At 40.5% G+C, this 20,190-nt stretch overlaps 1 long non-coding RNA gene across 1 annotated transcript; it reads right to left on the bottom strand.

Annotated features, from left to right (window-relative positions):
* Positions 1-10,218: 10,218 nt before the first annotated feature.
* LOC137105021 (uncharacterized) lies at positions 10,219-18,848 on the bottom strand. The gene is made up of 4 exons (XR_010911767.1): positions 17,176-18,848; positions 12,365-17,097; positions 12,183-12,253; positions 10,219-11,878 (listed from the first exon to the last, which is right to left on the bottom strand). It is a non-coding gene; the product is annotated as an uncharacterized lncRNA (long non-coding RNA).
* Between the last annotated feature and the right edge of the window lie 1,342 nt (positions 18,849-20,190).

Here is a 20,190-nt window from a genome sequence, read left to right as displayed (position 1 = left end):
GCAACTGTCCAATAAATTAGGGAGACATTTACAAGACTGATCATTGTTGCAATGTAGGTTGAACATTCTGCTAACACGTCCCTCAAATACATGGAATTGGCCAACAAAGCCATCTGAGATGAAATCCAAACTTTCATACACCAAATTGCTGGTTACAGTGTTCTCACTGAGTCAAGAGAGGAGACTGACATGCAGCCAGTTAGACAGCACTCAGCTGAGATTATGTCTTCTTTCCTGTCCTGTTCGGGATTTGAGATCAGGAAAAATAACCAACTGTGGATAGAAAGAACGTTATTAACCAAAGTGCTGGCAAAGGGATGTGCTCAGGACTTAATTTCACCACCTGAATCAGTGTGTTAAAAGCCGAATAGCAAGTCTAGTTCTGGACTGGAAAGGGCAAACAAAGGGTGTAACTGCAGTGGTAACCCATGAAAAAAGGGGGAGGTTGTAAAAAATCCAGTTTCCGTCAACACAGACCATGTCTCGCTTTTTACGGGGTCCCTGCAACAGAGGGTCAGAGGGGTCTCAAGTAGGGTCAGATCCCAGTCATGGACATTTACACATAGGAATATATGATCTCCAAACAATGAGTTGCAACAAACTCCAAAACGGGGACATCATTAAAACTCACAGCTGTGGAGGGACGGTGAATTAGCAGAAGAGGCGAAAAGAAGGCTGCTCTCGCTGTTCTCTTTTCAGCTCTCAGTGTACAGACCTGTAGATGGAGGGAGGGGGGGAGGGAGAGAAGGAGGGGGGTCAGCTGTATTTAGCAGGAGAAGCTTCCTGTGCGTGGGCCTCATGGCGCCGAGCGGGGGACGGGATCCACAATCCAACTTGCTGTCTCCACAAAACACCCTTTGCTACAAAACACACACACCCTCTGGCACCAATTCTGCTCTCAGTTTCCTGCCTGTAATTCTGGCTGCTGGTCAGAGAAAAAGCAACTTCCTCACAGTGAAAGACCCAAGACAATCATTCTCTGCTTAGATAATGTGCAAATAATCATGCTTCACGGTGTAAGACAGATGTTATATAAGAGCAGAGGAAACGGGATGAGAAGGAAGTCTGACTGAAAAAACAAGAGACACTGAGTGATGTACATGGGAAATAATCAGGAATTAATCATTGATCTCAGAATGAAGATAAATAGATTTAAGCTTCAGGAGCTCTCATGATTCAACATCAACCATCTTTACGTCTTCATTTTCAGTTCACACCACTAAACATAAAACACTCACATAGTTCACAGTGTCATTTTTCTCCCCGGGGTTATATGATCCATATCCAATCAATGGGAGGAATTTCCTGAAGATGCACAAATCATTTGACAGTCAGATGCTGCCGAAGATCATAGAGTGAAAAAGTCTGTGGAACTTTATGCAAATTAGGTAAAATAGCTGCGACTCCTACGTATAATTTGAACACATTCACGTGCTCAGTTGTGGCATAAAACAACACCCATAATTTTTTTCTTTATTCATTTACTACTTCTCATTTCATAGACACTAAATAACTCGCTCCATAGCTTGACAGCTACATTGATATCGATATTGTATTGATAGTGATATAGTGTCCTGAACATCCCCACGGAGATCAATAAAGTAGTATTAGTACCTGCAGTGTGAGGCTACATAGCTACACCCATACTTTGAGCTAAATGCCGAGATAAGAAGAGGCTGTCGTCTAAAAAAACAGCCTCTTGGGTTGACGCCTAGTTATATTATATTGTTAGGTGACTACTAGTTGTAGCAACTACTGGTGACAGGAGGAGAAGAAAAAAACAAGGGGTCATTTCATTAAAAATTGGACTTTATCAAAGTTTGTTTTCCATTTCAAATCAAAAGTCATCATCATTCATTTTATCCATAATTAACTTTAACCTACTCACTGGCTTTGCAGGTAGTCCAAAATATGAATATTTCAATATTTGAACCAAATTCTAAGGTAATTTATCCAATAGTTGTGAAAGCATTTAACTCAGTGCTATAAATGTCGAAATTGTGATGGCACTACAGGAAACATTACGGGCTAACAAACATTTTAACCCTCTGCGGGTTATGAGTGTCTCTATAAAAACTTTCATGTAGTTGTTTAGATGTTCCCGTGTGGACATTAAATCTAATTCATACTTAATGTTTGCCCCAGTGGACCTGCACTTGCACTACAGATGTGCTTCTATTCTATACTTCATTCAAGTTGGGCTGCATGTAGACATTTTCCACACGTGGACAATCCAAAGCGTAAGGGCAGCCCAGTAGCAACGGTAAAGAAGGATCACTCCTTTGTTAGCTGTATTTGACTGAAAGAGTAAAAAACGTTGAGGACTGACAATTAACATTAACCATGTGCAGGATGTGGAAAGTCTCCTTTTCTTTTCTGGCACATGCGCTGGCAGTGCAGAAAGTCCACACAGAGACAATTTATGAGCTGTTGGTGGACGTCTGTAGAGGGTCTGTTCTAATTCTCATGAGCTGAGGAGGTGACGAAATTCATGATACACATTCACATACACAAACACATTCACTGATACACAGACGGGTGAAGGATAAACTGACTTTAACGGTTTGGAGATTGGCTTCATTTTTGTTATTTTTTACAGGTTTTCTCTGTTTTCATTTTTGAATTTTATTAATTTAATTTTTTACTCCACATGCATAGTGTTGTTTGGTTTCAACATAAATTTTGCTGTATCTTGAGAATAACCGCATTATTATTATTCATCAATCAGATAAACACTGATTTTATTATTATTGAACAGCTCAAGGCTGTACAAAAATAATTTCACAGTTTATTTACACAGAAATCATAAGAAAACAAGTATGTAAGAAATAAAACTTTACTAAACTTAACACATAAAGATTATTGAAATCCAAATTATTTTCTTGTAAAATCCTAAAATCACTAGAAAAATATAATTAACTCACCATTTTAAAAATCTCTTTCATGAGGTTCACCAAGCAAGACGTTGTTCAAAAGCTCCACATCTACATTTTCTAGCTAGTATTATTAGCTTGTCTTTGAATTATGCGTAAATAATAGCAATATTAGTTATAGTAATATTAATAAAACATGCTCAGTGTTATGGAAGACTCCAGAGGGTTACCACACACAGAGCAATGGTGCTAACACTGTCAAAACAAACAAAAACTAAAGAAACATGACCAACAAAAAACATTTGGCTTGTTGCTTTTGGATTTTTTCACCGGTTTCCTGGCACGGATGTTTAAAACAACACCGTAATGCTCTTAAGAAACAGCAACAACAGCACTTCTCTCAGTGTGTTTACATCAGCACTTTATAGTCAGATCTAACACCACACACAGAGTTAAACATTACTTAAAGAGCCACAAGGTGCCAAGTCTCTAATTAGCCTGAACTTTAGTTCTCAACCATGATAAACAATCCTAGCAAAGACAACCCAGTGATTCTAAAAACCTGAGAAACCCTAAGTCCACATGCTGTAAAGCAAACATCAACAGCATCTTCTACAGCATCACTAACTTTACACAATAGCACTGGTCCTCTTCCTCACTGAACAATTCCTGATTCATGGACATTACAAGACCCAGAGGATGTTCCTAATTACAGTGTGTGTTTAAACCAAACCAAGCCAGGGTTGCCCCTGGAGGGGTAAGAACACAGGAACATCAGGCTGGAGCCAGTTTTATTGTTTTTGCCAAGGCTGAGGAGAAGAGCACGGAGGAAGTCCTAAATTAATCCCACACACTGAGGGCCTCACAGTAGGAAAGAGGCTGTCATCAACAGGAGGTGGATCTGTCACGATCAATTACTAAACCACAGGGAATAGATCTAATGTATTTGGGAACCAGCCTTTGTCTGCCTTTGGTTTGATTTGACACCTTTGTCATGCTGATAAACTCTTTAACAATTAATTTCTATATTTAATACACATACAAATCTTCTTTTTACTAAGCAAAACATATTTAGGGCACTTTTGCTAAAACTTCTCTGACTGACTGAATATAGAGACCATATAATCTAAAAAATCATTCACGGATTACCCACATAATTAAATATGGTAATACTTTTTTTATTTTAGCTTTGCAATCAATCTATTGTTGTACAGATAAATTAAATGTCAATTCATTCCTTATGTAAAAGTTCCACATCCTTTTCCAGTATAAAGAACAATAAGCATGCTCCTCATTAAAAGTCACTGCAAATAAAATTACTAAACATCTGCTATATAGATGCAACCGCCCCATTAGCCACTCCATGACCATTTCTGTTGTCAGCTATCAGTGCTATCTGCAGGTACATTAGATACCATCTCTCACTTTCTTGGAGATGCAATCTGTGCAGAGTCCTCTTCATTCTCCTCTGCACTGCTCATAAGAAGACAGGATGCCAAACAGTGTTAAAAACCACAAAGGTCTGGAGCACACAACGGCTACAGTAGCAAAACCGATACACTTTGTGGGAGAACAAGTATTGTGAAAGCCTAAATAGGTCAAAAGTAAACTTGAGAGGTTTGCTGTAGCAATTTTGAAATGCATTCCTTTAAATAGCAGCTGACCATGACAGACAATAAAGAAAGGTTCAGCGAGCATGAACAAATGTGAAACTCACAATGAAAATTTAAGGAAATTTTAAAAGAAATAAAAATAATCAGCTCGAGTGTGCAGCTTTCCAACAGGTTGATGACAAACCCTAGACAGTCTTTGTTTGCAATTGCATGCACCAACAATTTCAATCACAATTATTAGCTTCCTATGACCCATACAACAAAACGCGTTCAATTGAAAAAGGCAACCTCGGCGAAAAGACATTGTGGTGTATTGATCTTGGCAAAGCTTTACCAATGTTCTCCACATATGTAGGTCAATGAGGCTGCAGACTCGCTCAAGTGCAGCTTCAGTCAGATATTTAGGTCACACCCCAATTACAGAGAGGCAGAGAGAGATGAGCTCTGCAGGGGAAATATCTTTATGGAATACAGCCATTTCTTTGAATATTATTTTGTAGTTATTTTGAGCCTGAGCCCTGACAGGGGCTCCAAGCAACAAGCAGCGGTAGAAGAGAGACAGCTAGGGTGATTGGGTTTGAAAGTGGACCTGTCTAGCCTCTATGCTAATGCTTTGGCTCCTAGACAGTCTTCTGGTGGCGACACTCTTCAGCCAGCCCAGACCCTTTGCTTTCAGATGACATCACCATTCATGCAGGCGTGTTGACATCACAGGGAGATTATGTTTGGGAATCACAACAGAAACAATAAAGTAGACCCAGTCTTTACTCTCACGTGCTGACCTGCTAGCGCTTTTGTCCCCCCATCAAATCTGTATACAGTTGTCACTGCTGCACAATCGAATTCACATCCCAACACACAAGCTCATAAATCTGTATTGCATGCTAAAACTCACTGCGAGGTTTGACAAGAGGCAAAGGAATGTTGCCAACTCTATTTTACCTCTCCGAGGGAAGCCCTGGGAGAATAAGCAGACTGAATGTAAAGTCAATACCATCATACACAAGCTCTGCATGTGGTCCACATCAGATCAGCCCTGGGAGCGACTCTCAGCGTGGGGGATGGATAGGGGGGCTCATTTGAAATCCTCTGAATACACAAAAAAATTGAAGCAGATACGCTGAAGGCTGTAGTGGAAAAAGCTAAACATGCTGCTGCAGGTGTTTGGCGTGAAATAGACTTGAGTTTTCATACAAGAGAGGAGAACTAGTGACAAAGACAGACACTTGTCATGGAAAAGGCGGCAGGAGAACAAGTGCTCCTAATTTACAAGATTATGATTAGTGTGACAGATTTAGTGCACGATGACAGGAGGGCCTTGCACTCTAATTGGGGGTTTTCAGCTCTGTATGTTATTTTAAACTAGCTTATGATCATGGTAAAATGACACACACTCAACTCCCACATACGCTGTTGGCAAAATGCTGGTGGATGAAGAAATACTTACTTTATGTTTAAAATAAAATCACACTTGCATCATGTGCTCTGAATAACAAAAAGCAATTTCATGCAACCTGATGTCAACGCAATATTAAGATACTGTACCAAAACATTTTATAAGTAAATCTGAGTACACATGCAGACATGTCAACAACAATGCACGTTAACAACTTCAATGATCTACCAAGAGCCTTTGTGGGTTTCTTGAGGGTTTTCCAGTTACTTCATTACCACCTGGCACAACACATCACATAAAGTGGCCCAGCTGCAGGGTCAGGCCCTTCAACAGAAATCCCCCATGAGATGATGTAAATAAATGCACTGCTAATAAACAGAAATCATCCTCCAACAGGCTTAAATGAGACATAAAGAGTTAAATTATCAAACTCTGAATGTGTTTATAGGAAGTACATATCTCAAAAACACAATTGAGGAAAGTCCCTCTGATTTGAAAAGACCAGAGAGGAATTTTCCCTCAGCTGCCACTATTTGAGTTGTAAAACACAGTCACGGTCACAGTTTGCAATTTTTTTTGCAGTGTTGGTCTGTTGGTCTGTCCATCACTTTGGCTCAGACTGAAATATCCTAACAACTACGTGATGCCTACGTCTGTTTGATGTTTAAATACTTTATTGATCGCCTGAACAGATTGTTTTTGTGGATAGGAGACCAGGATCAAACTGCTGATCCTATGGCTTGTGGACAAGCCAATCTACCAACTGAGTCCCGGCTGCCCTATATAAGGTTAGATATGCATGGTGCCCAGAGGATAAAGCCTTCTGACTTTTGTTTTAGAGCCAGCATATGGTTGACATTTACAGTTCAGAGTGAAATATCTTGACAAGTACCGGAGTGCATTAAACTTTTACTACTGATATTCGGAGCCCAGAGGAAAAAAACTCTCATAACTTAGGAAGCCCCTTCTTCCTCCTGTATAAACTCTCAGTTACAAAAGAGTTTTCTTGTTTAAACGTTTTAAGTGTGTTTCAAAGCAACAGCAACTTTCAGTCACAATTTCAACAGTCCAGTTGTCTAAAGGCTCAATTGTATTGGTGACAAAAACACATTCAGTATTTATAATACAAATGTATAGTTTATATTTTCAGTATGTTTCAAGTTTTTTTTTTTTTTTACTTTAATTCATGACATAGCTTCAGTGATTCAATAATTACACTTGTGCTTTTTCCTGCCATGATGTTAAATGACAAGAAATTCTAACTTCTGTATTTATTTTGCTCTTTTATAAAAGACCTGAGAGCTGGAAGTTCCCTGTTTTTTCCCCCTCAGATACAAAAGATCATCTTTCATTTTGGAAAGGCAGCACTGCCACTCGGCTTTTTTGCAAATCTATTCCGTTACCCATCACCACCAGCCACCTGGAATATTTTGACTTCTTTCCCACTGAAAAATTCTTGTGATCTGTACTAACAGTGAGCGCAAGCAGAAAATATTTCCTCCCTAATCTTAAGCCTGTTATTCTATGGCTCTTTCCCTCTGGCAGAGAAGACGCACTGGAAAGCTTTCCCAGTGTTATCCCTTAAATCTTCCCCAAGTTATTGCTGGCATTAGTCTGGCTATTTCAGCTGTGATATCAAAGCAACACAACAGACACATCAGAACACAATGTCCTAAGAAAATGCATGAAAGCAAACCAGAAAATCTGATACAGATACACGGTCAATTTCTACAGAAAAAGTGAGCTAGGGAGGGTTCGTAAGAATCTGAATTACATCATGTGAAGCTAACAAATGATGAATCTCTGGATCCCCAAAAACCAGACCTGTGTCTCATAAGCAGCGAAGTATGAGTCGATAACAGATAATTACATGGTTTACATCACACACACTCACATACAAGCAAGCATGTCTGCTTCAGGAGGTGATTTTTACAAAAGGAATGCATGATGTCAGTGTGTAAAACCACACACTGGAAAATACAAAAGCAAGCCCTCAACATTAGCTAGAAGTCAACAATACGACAAGGGCGAGGGAAGGTTTTCCCATTTTTTCCCATTTTCTGGGTGTGCTCTTTATTCCAATTATGCTGATGCCGTGGAAAGTTCAAAGAAGTCAGAAACTGAGGAGAGGGGAAAGGGATCTGTTTTGTTTTGCCTCTCTGCTACTAGGTAACTTGGCAGATGGCCAGGGAAAGGAAACCAGAAGTCTACAGCGCAGGAGGCGGCACCAGATCAACAACGACTGATGTCGTGATCTCATTTTCTGACACCTGGCCAGTCAGCAGCAGTATGACTGTAGGCAAGCTATTAAAGATCAAATGTCTACCAGGCTGCAATACAAACAGTCATCAGTCTGTAATGTATGCTGAAGGAAATTGGAACAATATGTGTTTACTGTAAGCATAAGCGACTCCTCCTGTTTTCCCAAAAATGTATTTTAAAAAACAATATCAAACTCATGTGAATGATTCACTATGACAGCAGTGGTTTAGTCCAAACTCCATCAGAACAACACCCACCACCCTACAGTTTTTAAAAGTCACGCTCTAATTGAGTGTATGTCATTTTGGTGGTGAATGCTAAAGTTGTCCTGTACAGTCAGGTAGTTTACAATAAAAAAGGCAAAGCAGAAAAAATCTGAATCAGTGGAAAATCAAAATCCCTCAATTGCAGTGGTCGTGTACATTTTCCAACTAACCCTGCAATACTCACTGCTGATTAGCTGGATCAGGTGTGTTCAGTCAGTCAAAAGCTGGAAAATTCCATCTTAGATGTGGGTGGAGTTGGGGAACACAAAGTAAATTGGTATCTTCCAGCTTCCAATTGACTGAACACACCTGATCCAGGTAAACAGTCGTGGGTAGTGCAGGGTTAGTTGGAAAACAGGGGTCCTTAAGGTCCAGGATAACGAACCCCTGCTCTGTGTTATCTATACCGGTGCCTACACTGTACATTTAATCCTGTAGGCTTTTTTGCTTTTGCATTGCATGTTTATACAGTCTGAACTATTTCAAAGCCACATGTTGTTGTCACAATTACATTTAGTAAGTAATATATTATCTAATAATTTTAAGAAAAGTAACATCTAAGGTTACAATCTTACTGCCACATGAAAAATGACCACTTTAATTAAATCAGCATGATAATGTCTGTCTACAAAGGTTTATCACAGGAAGGGGCTAGAATTCGTAACTTATTCAGCAACTTGCCTTAACGTGGCTTCACTTCTGGAGAGCTGTCATGTCATCCATCCATCACCGAACAGAAATTGTCATGACATTAAGTAGAAAAAGGGAACTGTGCATTTTACAGCACTTATTCGTTGTATTACATAGAAACTACCAGGTGTGTTTACAGGTACATACTCTGTTTCCACATTATTATTTACGTGTTTTTGGCTTCTTATTGCCTGGATATATATATCTTTTATATCTTATACCAAGCTTTACCTGGTTATTATTATTTTTATGATGACAATAACCCCTGTGGATTTATCATTACAGAAATACTTTCTAAAGACAGTAGAACATTACTGCATTAAATAACTAATTAAGTATCACTTTATATTACTGCATTACTATGAATAGAAAAAATCTTGTGTGTTAACCCCAACACTGTTTATTACACATGCATTTGTGTATTCAGCAGCAATTCACAGCTCTGCAGTGTCCCAACGCACTACACTGCAGCTCTGGTCAATTCAGAACTTGTGGCCACAGACGAAAAGCTTACAAAATAAAGGTTACCACAGTTATTGAGGGGACAAAGAAATGCTCAAAGGCTTAATGAAACCAAATAAATCGTACGCCATTGCCTTTGAAGTCTCCAGACCTCAGCCCAACAGGACACCTATTGAAGATTTAACTTCGATTTGAATGTGTAAAGCTGCCTATAAATGTCTTTATATGGGACTTTCTGCAGGTCTATGACAGCCCAGGGACTGGTCACACTACCTATCATCATGAAGGAAAATATAACATCGAGATCACTTTCAATTGCCGAAAAGGAAATGGAAAAGTCTTTGCTCCAACTCTAACATTCATGTTATGCTCAGTCATGTCTTTATTCAGTACCTTGCCAATTTGAGATAAGACTCAACTTAACCTACCTTAGTGTTAATGATAGAAACTGCTGATCACTGAAATGTTAGTGTGGCAATTCAAGCAGGGGGCTGCACATCCATCAGGCTGCACAACTACTGTATGTCAAACAATTTCCTCACAATGAGATCACTCCCCATTCATTACGCTCTCTTTCTCTCTCTCTCTCACTCACACACACACACACAAACAGACACTAACAGAGAGTACCCTCTGCCTTCTTTGATGCCTCTTTATTCACATGGATCAAAGGGAGGTGACACCAGAGCATCCACACCAGTTCCTCCACAGAGTGTTTCCAGAATTACTGCATTACCAGGTTAGTTATTTTAATGAACTCTTCTGCCCCCTCGCCTTTCACCTGCTCTCAATATCCTACTCAATCAAAAGAGATTATGTTATACAAGTTATCTCTTAACAGTGGTCAAATAACTTCTAGCTCTGGGGTTATGGCTGCAAATGTAGACACACAAGAAGCAAAAACCTCAGCGAAGAGATCATTGACTCTTTTCTATGTGCTATGTCAGTCCTCTTATCTCGCTGTCAGTCATGACAGCTGATTGCTCCTGCAGAGGAACAGCAGTGTGTAAAAGACCACATGGAAGAAATACCTTAAATGGCGAGTCTGCAGTTTACAGCGAGGTGCTTTGGGAGTCCAAAGGACACGGCTGGGCAAAGGTCACTGGACTGCAGGGCTTAAATTACATAATGAATTAAATTTTTTTAGACCTTAAATATATTTTGAGAGTGATTCTCCAGATTGTGTGCAGAAAGGAAGCTACTATATGTGGAAATTTTGTGCAATTTTAGCATTGTTTACTTCTTCTTTTATACGTGTTTTCTCTTTAAATGAGTCAATTCTTGAGACAACTGGTGCAATCATGTTGCTGTCAGCCCATTCACGTCGCTGCATGGGTCACATCCAGGAGGGAGGATTGAAGTTAGCAAATAATGCTGTCTGCCACTTTTTTTTTTTTTTTTTATTTAACTACTGGAAGTTGCCAAAGCTAGATATTTATTAAACAATAATATGCCATCACTAAATAATATCAACAATTCACTTATTAAATTCATCCCTTTTCTGTTCAAAGTGGGTCAAAGGAGGTTGGAGCCTATTCCAGCGTGGTTTGAACAGCCCAGACAAGGAAAAAGCTTGTGTTTAGACAGAGAAGCCCCCTTATTTAATTTGAATGAGGCCACTGCACTACAGTTGGCACTGACAAAACAAACAAGGCAACATAAACTTGCATGCAATACTTTGGTATCAGATAAAATCATTAATCTGTTGGTCTAACTGGACTTCCTGGATCACGTTTCATAGTCACCAGTATTTGAAACAACACATACTTGGTAGTATACACAGGGCGCAATAATGTTGCATTAAATATTGTAACAAATGTTTCTAATAGATAAACATATTCACAACAGGCAAAAGGCTTTGGACTGTGAAAATGAAGCTGGAGCACCTGAAGGAGTCAAGATGATGTGTCTGTTCAAGAACGACAAGCTCCTCCAGTACTACTGACCCAGTAAAACATTTGCATTGCAAAACAGGAACGTTCTAAGCATTGCTAAACACTCATGCAATTCCAGGTTAAACTTGTGTTTAAATAGACACAGCCGTTACCCCGTCCACAGCTGCAGAGCAGCTGAGTTTTTGCTCAGAACTGCAGAAGGACAGTTGGCATCTTTGGGTGGTCCAGTTCTTCTGCCATCCCTTCACACAGTATCCCGCACGGGTGTGACATTCCTTACTGAGGTTACCTCAGGGTCTGTCCTTTCTCATTGACGGTTAGGGAGTTTTAAGAATTTTTATTAGGCTTTGTTGGTTTCCTGTTCTTTGGACAATGTGGAGTTGAAGAAAAGAATGCATGACTTATTAAAGGGTCAGTTCACCTAAAAGAAAACATATTTCCCACTTGTTAGATAATTAAAGATGACATGGAGATGGTGTGTTAAAGTTTGGGTTAAGTACATAAAATGGTATTAACAACTGTCCAGTAAGAGACACATTTTGTGATTACATCACATCCTTATTCTTGTGATATGAAGTTAACTAATTCTTAAATGCTTTAAAAATACACAAAAAACTGTTTCAAAATGAGACAAAGACAGACACTGCTACACACAACAAATGTTCACTGATGTTAATGGAGACTTCGGGACGTCTACTGAGGTTTTATACTCTTTGTATTCTTACCAGAGCAGATGCAGTTGTTTGTCTGCCTGGAAAATACTCGGCGCTTCTCATCTGATTCCAGTAACTGCAAACTACTCACAAAGAGACAAAACATTGTAAAAAAATAATTGTAGATTTGTAAAACTGGTTAGGCCTATCACATCAAAAGGGAGAAATGTGTTTCTTAGAAAACCGACACTTACTGGCAGTGCAGTACCAACCATCCTCCCTTTGTCTTTCTGCCATGTTGGGCTTTTGGCGCTCAGTGCAAGGCGCGAGGGCAGGAGAAGCCCCACTTGGCACGAAGGAAGGATGATTCCCGAGCAGCCTGTCAACTTCACTCCCTAATGCTCTTTCGTCTGCCCCACTGACTGAGTTTTTAATAAATGATGAGAGGAGGTATAAATAAACCACAAGGCAGTGCAACTGCCAAAAGGCAGAGAGAGATACCAAGGTAACACACAAGAGGAGATAAATAAGTCAACAAAGACTCATTTGCACTACTTGGTTTCTATCACTGCGACTGTGGCACTACATTAGATTGGATTTGTGAGGTAGCAAGGATGTTGCTGCACATGCATCATTTTTTTTGGAACTAAATCAGCTGAGATGTGCACCACCTCTGTACCATTTCTAAATATAACTCAAAGGGCAGGAGATTGGCCTTTTCCTCCTCAGCTTGTTTTGCTTACTACTCCCCCTCCCGTGCAAAGTTAAGCTGTGGACACTGTGAAATATTATTATATTTAATATTCCTAAATACAGTTCAGCCAAAATACAATTAGACTCATATCTTCAACTTAAAAACGCAAACAATAACTGAACTTTGCATCTGGTTTCATGAACAGTGGTCGATTGATTTATATATCAAGATGTGGGAAAATTGTGACGCACTGACCTCTTTGTCTTCAGCCAACCATTAGGAAAACACCAGTATTTTGCAAGAGAATATCAGCCTATATTTCAACTTTGTCACTGCCACTTTTGCTCCATTTATGGTCTGCAGATAAAGACAAACTTTGTCCTAGATTCTGCAAGAGCTCAAGCTGGTACAGAGTGAACTTTAAAAGTAGGTGAAATTAGGCTTTTTCACAGGACAGCAGCTAATGCTAAAATCTAAAGTATTATGTGCAGTGCATTTTAGCATTTGAAACCAATATAGAAACTGCATCAAGTGATTTTTGACCAGCGAACTTACACAACTGCGAAAGATAAAGACTCCTATCAGCTGTTTACTGTGTTAGCAAACAATTTGCAGCAGATGTGCATGAGCATCCCAGTGGAGTTTCCTAGGTGTTTTATACACAGAACAAATTCACAATTAATTGATTCTGTTCATTATTTTTGTTGAGCTTCTATTAACATAGACTCTAATAATCACCTGAAAAGCATTAGTCCATTTTTTACCATAATAATTGCTTTGATTGGAAAAAGGTAGACAAAGCCAAAGGCAGAGATGAAATGAGCCAGACTTGGGAAAGACTGAAAGGTGTAAATTACATGGCATATCAGGAACCTGCATTAGTCACTGGAGCTGGAATGATGAAAAGCATGATGAAAGACAGGGGTGAAAAGCTGCCATGCAGGGGGGGGGGGGGGCTGCTTAAAATGTCCTCCGTTTCATCAAAGTGATTATTGGGGGTACTTAGCAGCTTTCATATTAAAATGATTAAGGTCTCTTTGAAAACCTAAGGGCTGGTGTGACTGTGGTCAGTGGGAGGCCTAGAATGAAAGGAAGAATGAGGCTTAAATACCTTATAAAAGATGGTCTATGTGGCAGGTTTTGGTCTCCTGGTGCAGCTTCTGCTCACTTTCAGGTAGCCTTTTTTGTCACGCTGCCTCAGTGTAGCAAATAATATGTTTTGACTTGGACAAAATGATAAAAATGTTAGTATATTTTTGTTTGTCCCATTGGATAGCATTTATTTTATGGCTGTTAGCAACTGATTTACAATATACTCCTTCTCTTAAGTAAGTAAAGCTTGTCCTTTTAGCAGATGGCCAACACAAAGCAAACAGGTGGGGGCTGTCTGCTCCAGCCTGCTCTCTTGACATCCTCAGGGGCACACATAGCTCACATAATCTCTGTCTGTAACAGAAGAACCTGTTCTGCATCTCTAAAACGCCCATTAAATAAGGGAGACAAACAGACATTACTCACTGTGCTTCTGTCGGACCTTTGAGGACAAACGTGCATATGAGCAGTGAGCTACAATATAAATGGTTCGTTTCACCTGCAGTAAATGCAACAGAGGAGCAATATTGATCAATTGATTAGCGCATGAATGTGACTTTGCTTGGTGGAATGTCTACTGAAGCAAACAGATGCCACTGGCTAGAAAAAAAAAAAAAACACTCATGGATTAAAGGCTTCTGTTGCAAAATTACTGACTTCAGTGAAGAGCACAGGGGTCGGGACCTCTGATTGCTGGCCAGCAGGCTTTTTTGAAAGCAGTGCAAATAGATCAGATTGTTCACACTATGTCAAAATGTAAATTAAATGTAAAGCTCCAATCCACAAAACAGGACAGAGTGTTTTGTCCCTGCAGAAGGATTATAGGAAGAGGCAGGAAGTTAAAATGAAGACATAACACTTTGGAAAGTAAAAGCATTGTGCCTTGTTAGTCTGACTAGTATTATTTCAAAATCATTCATGACAGTGTTTATTGTCATGTCTTTGAGAAAGTTCAACATTAATCACCCGATTCACTTTTTTCCATTTCACTTTATAAACCCTGTCACTTTTGTAACTGTTTTATGTATTTCGTGCCATGACTGTGCACAGAAATTAAAATAACAATGTCTAGAGATAATGTTATTCCCACCCACACACACACACACATGTCTGGTGGATATGTTGTTGCTAACAGGGAGGCTATACATTTGCCACCCAGTTGCCAGATCACAGGAAACTGGACTGTGACTGCTGCAGCTCAAGGGGGAAATATGCTGCATGTCATAAAGCTTACACTCCTCATACACACACACACACACACATACACACTCCCAGGGGAGACAGAGGCAGTCAATCACTCCTAGCAACTAGGGCATCTTATCCTCGGTTCACCCTCACTGGTTGGACGTTGGCTCATCTGGCTTAGCATCACAGGAGTGGAAACATGGGGAGGGGTCCTGTCCTCAAATCACACTGTTTGAAAGTAACACTGCATGGGACACAAACAGAAAGTATTGTCTCTACACTGCTTGGAGCTGCTGTCACTTAATCCTCTAATAAATTGCTTAATTTTAGTCATACTCATGCAGTTAATTATTTAATTCTTTGCCCCTTTTTCCTTGTATTTATTAATAAAAGCATGAAAACAAAGTATTCCGCTACATTACACCTGTGTGGCTCTGCTCTGCCAGTCATATTTCTCCTATGGCTGATAGCAATACAGCTTAATTCTTAATTTAAGTGTATAACCTCTTTCATCATAATGCGACCCATGCTACCCCGTTCCCTGAGCTCATCAATTTATCAGACGTTCGCGTCAGAATTTCGAGACAGGTCTGAGACAGAAATTAATGAATAAAACCAGCAAAATTGAGCCATTTGTGCCGCCACCAAAAATCAATTCATTTTCAGCCTTCAGTGGAAGAGCAGAAAAAGAAATGAAAAAAGAAAAAGTCTCTTAACATCTCATCTTCACTGCTTTTCCACAGAGAGCCCCAGCATTGTCTAGAGACGGTGCAGAGATCTTCTACCAAGGCTTATTAATTCACTGCTCTCATCTCCCCAAGCTGGCTATCATTACAGCCCTATATATAGAGCCGCACAGGGAATAGTCAGGGATGCACACACACATTAACATTAATGACTTTAGGCTCTGCTTATGAGCAGTGTGTGCTCACAGAAACACATGCAACTGTGAAAAAAGTGAACCGTCTGTGCTCACATCCAATGAAATACACATTCCTTTGTTTACAAACAAAAGAAAGACAGGTTTCGTTTCCACTACCGTATCTCAACATGAAGCTGATGTCACATCTCTGGTTTCACTATTGTAAAGGAAGAACAGGGTGAAAACCAGGATGTTCAGAAGGTTGGTCGAGTACAAGCTCCTACTGAGTTTGCTAATGAACAATCATCAGTGCCTCCCCTGGTGGCTGCTGTAAAGGACCAGTGCATGCCTGCATTGTGGAAGCAGGATTATAATGTGTTGGCCCCTTCCTTAGTAATTCGATCCTGATCTCAGCAGGAGTCTACACAGCCCATTACATTTTCCACATTGTGTTAATCAGGCTCTAATGTCCCAATGTTGCAACCGCACGCTCTAGGTTTCGTCCACAGGTCTGAGCACATTCAGTTGAAGAGAATCCTGGCAGACACATTTGAAGGGGAGAGCCAGTGCTGAGGCTACTTTAAGTCCTTCCTCCCCTGCAGCACCCCCAGATGCCCCTCCTCAGGCCCCATTCTGGGTGGCTCAGTAGTGGGGTAGCAGATGGTGCTTAGAGAGGGAGAGCAGGCACACATACTCCTGTCCCCCTGCATGAGCCTGGGGGGTGTTTGCAGCACGACAGGGGCAATCCAGTGGGCGTCCACCCAGCAGCAACAGAATGTGACCCCACTCTCTCTCCTGCTCTGCCCTAAGGCCTGAACATGATCAGCCACGCATAAACAAAGACCAATGCCCTTCTCCTCTGCAAACACTCACACACGAAAGGGCTGCAAGGATGGGTCAATTCTCAGCTATTTCCCTTTATTGAGGATCCATTAAGTGTCTTGTGCATGCCTGTTGTTTGCACGGTACATTAAGTGACAGCAGGATGAATGATTTATTTGGGGGCTTTTCAATTGTCAGAGATGGATGGCATCAATATGGTTTTGTCCTTGCTGATGAATCAGGCAATTTGCCCCTTTAAACAAACTGTGCTCATGCTGTTGTACAAGCACGCTGTTAGAAAGGGCTCCAGGGACACTCCTCTTCTGCAGGATCTGAAGAGGAAAAAGAAACAGGTGAGAGGGAAAATTATTAAGCAGGCAGAAACTAGAGGCATATTGCAGTGTATATACCCAAAGCCCTCCACTGCTCCCCTTCAGTGTCTTTGATATCTTTATGCAAATATGAGCCAGCTGATCTGGGAGTATGGAGAGGATTAATGGCCTTCTCTGTGGACTCAGTGTACACAGTAGCAGAAGATAGTGGGGCAGGGTGCTTAGACTCCTGGGCACTGCAGGCATCAGCTGCCAGTCTCTAGGTATAAAGACACAGGGAAAACACCTGGACATAAAACATTAAGGACTATAACAGTACAAATATTTACACTGACAGAAATGATTTGTTGACTAATTGAAATTCATCTGTCCATTAATAATTTATTTATTGTCTCATTCTCTGGGACTCATATATTTCCGTGCAGAATATGTGTCTGTTTTAGAATTAACTAATAAATTAACCTTCAACAATTGAATGCACCCATTTAGACTGTTTAGCCATGGGACCACTACAATAAAACACAATGGTAAATAATTATTTAGGAGATAAAGCAGCAATAAATCAAAACGAATGAAGGGGAATAAAAATGACATATCACTTGAGCAGTAATGTGATTTAAGCATGAAGGTTTTGATTTAATCTGCATTATTCTACAGTGAGCATGCCGCATATTAGACAGTAGGGTAATGCAGTGGGGAATGAGCGCTGTGAAATAGGCACAATAGGCTGAGCTTGTGTTTTCCTGGAGGCATACTGCATGCTCTCGTGTCAGTCTTGCTCACTGCTGGCAATGACCAAATTCATCATGACATGTGGACAACAAAGAGCTACAAGAATGCCTGACTTAGTGTGCACACACACCACACAGCGTCTTAGAAGGCAGCGCACTATCTCCCCAGAACACAAGCCTTCCCCAATGCACAGGGAGCATTACATGTCACAGAACACAGTGAAATCTTTAAGCACCGTAACCAAACGAAAAAGCCCTGTCAAATAGCTCAAGTCGACATGAAATATAGTCAAGCGGTTGATGGTTCCAGAGCAGAACTAGTCAGCGGAGGGACTTTTCCAGATAAAGCATTCTGGTAGAAAACTGGGAGAGTCCAGTCATCAGTGTGTTCCAGGCAATTCTTTAAATTAGCACGAGATTAGGGAGTGCATGGTGATTAAGCTCATTTGAAGTATTGAGGATCCGTCTGGGCATTGGCAAGAGCCACACTTTAATTAATCTGGTAATGGATGAGAAAAATAAGCACTCTTACGCACATTTCAGCATTTTGCTGAACAGGAGGAAGTGGAGGAGATGGAGAAGGCAGGGGGGATGTGGATGTGTGGGGATGGGATAGGAGGGGAGGGAGGGGAGGCGGTGGCTTTTTAAAGGCAGACACAGAGAGTGAAATGGAGCACGTTGCCTACAGGGAAATTAGCACTGAGTGTAGCCTGATGAATGCGCCATTGTATCTATGTTATAATGGAAAAAAGAAGATTGTATGAAGTTGTTGTTTTTTTTCCTTTTGCTTTTTATCACACCCTTGCCCTTGTCTGGGAATTTTCCCTGGAAACAAGGGATGTGAGAGGATTTCAAATCATACAAAGAAAGGGTGCCAACGGTGAAAACTGTACGGTGTGTAAGATCACAGTGAGGATATAACTCCTTTGACTCTTTGTACTCTTCACGTTAATGACCTGAGTCAGAAAGATGCTGTGACGTTCACTCAATTAAGTCTGTCCCACCAGTGCGAAGTAGTGTGACTTTGTTGACAACTGTCTGTGCTTGCGGTTCGAGACATGCATTTCATAAAGCTGGACAAAACAGCAGTGCACTGCAGCAGACAGCAACAAAACCAACATATAGTCACACAGTCCCTCAACGAACTGGTGCTTGTTAAATAATTCAACCTTGGAAAGAGAGAGAGAGAGAGAGAGAGAGTCCTGGAAGAGGTTAAGACATGCTGAGTTACACAGAAGCTGTGGTGTTCTTGCACGGTGGTCGGGAATCTGCCAGCAGGAAGGCTTCTCACCCAGAACTGTCCCTGGAGTGGACTTCTTCGCCTAATTAGGCTTACGCCCCTTTAACATTTAATAACAGCCAGCTGGATCTTCAGTTCAATACTTAATCCAAGTCGATACTGAGGGATTTCACAAAGATTATCGGGATTATGAGACAAAAGACTGTCCCTTCCTGTTTCAAATTCACCACAATATTTTGCAAATAGTCAAATGACAAAATTCATTTTTAAGTCCCACTGCACTATCAGCGTTGCACAAGAGATACAAGTTATAGATTTATATATTTCTCAGATTTATGAACAGATGCATGCACTGCATCGTGCAGCAAGACGAATCTGTGCCAGTGCCTATCACTCTAATACACTGAGCCATGGATAGTATAATAGGCAGTAAATGAGATATGTTCTAAGAGATTCACTAAAAAGCCTAATCACATGTTGGGAGGTCAGTGGACCAGATTGTTATCTTGGACAGTACTCACCATACCTGAACATCAGCATGCTGAAGGCATTTCCTGGATGAACTAATTGAAAAATACACCTCATCGAAAAAGAATAAAAATTAGGATGCTCACGAAGAGGAAATGCCTGTCAGAATTTTAGAGAGCTCAGACAAATATAAACCTCAAAGGACCAATAAATGCATATGCAAATCTTTTGTGTGTGTGTGTGTGTTAAATATAGCAAATCTCAACAAATCAGCTGGTTGCAGCACTCCAAGGTGCACAGTGTGTGTCATTCCTCAGCTCAGTATGCATTAAGACATGTCGCTCTGTGTTTACCACCTCTGACATCCCCCACCGGACACGCAGCTCTTGTCGGCTTTGCTCTGAACCAACTTCACGGCATGAAAAGCAGATCATGCTAGCGTGGCCTACTTATTTTTCTGTGCCTTTTCCCCCTGTGTGTAATAAGTAGTGATGGCATGTCCTCTTAAAGGAATGTAACTCAGAATGTGAGTAGGTCGTGTAGAGAAGCGGTCATTGTGTAATATGAAGTATCAAAGACTGATATAATATATAATTAATTACCTTGAGAGAAGAGGTAATCAATATTTTCAACTCGTACTCTGTATCTTTCTTA

This window comes from Channa argus, chromosome 19 (assembly GCF_033026475.1).
Source record: "Channa argus isolate prfri chromosome 19, Channa argus male v1.0, whole genome shotgun sequence".
Classification (NCBI taxonomy): Eukaryota; Metazoa; Chordata; class Actinopteri; order Anabantiformes; family Channidae; genus Channa; species Channa argus.
Note: the sequence above shows the minus strand (reverse complement) of the source record. Positions and strands in the feature narration are given on the sequence as shown.